The sequence below is a fragment of the Nannospalax galili genome, unplaced genomic scaffold (genome assembly GCF_000622305.1).
Source record: "Nannospalax galili isolate Female #2095 unplaced genomic scaffold, S.galili_v1.0 scaffold1077, whole genome shotgun sequence".
Lineage (NCBI taxonomy): Eukaryota > Metazoa > Chordata > Mammalia > Rodentia > Spalacidae > Nannospalax > Nannospalax galili.
This window is the reverse complement of record NW_008340429.1, coordinates 987856-988449: the sequence shown is the minus strand read 5'-3', so window position 1 is coordinate 988449 and position 594 is coordinate 987856.

The following is a 594-nucleotide window of genomic DNA, read 5'->3' as shown; positions in this document are numbered from 1 at the left end:
TAAGACAGTACAACCTTAAAAACCCCACAGTCCTTAAAAAAATCCAAACACTTAAGAGTCTATAGTCTCTTTTAAAATTCTCAACTGTGGGTAGGCTTCTGTAAAATCCAAAACAAGTACTGTCTTATTTCAAAGGGAAGAATCGGGCACACCTAAGCAAAACCAAAGTCCAGCAAAGTAGTTTAAGGCTGGACACCTGGGATTCACTCATGATCTTCTGGGCTCCATAGGGTTCTGGAAGCTCCACTTCTCTGACTCTGCCATCCACAGCACACACAGCTCGTCTCGCAGACCCAGGCCAGCTCCATTCCACACTTACTGCAGTCCTTGGTGGTCATCCCATGGTCCCGGCATCTCCAAAAACCTGGGGTCTCCACGGAAACTGAGGCTGCACCTTCACCAATGGCCTCTTCTTGCCTCTCAGGGCATGACACCTCATATTTTCTCCATGACCCCTTCAATCCTGGGGTCTTCACTGCAACTGAAGCTGCACTTTCACCTATGATCTTTACTGGCCTCTCAGGGTGCCAAGCCTCAGATGCTCTCTGTGACCCCTTCACACTTTCAACACCAGGACCATGTAGGAGACTCTTA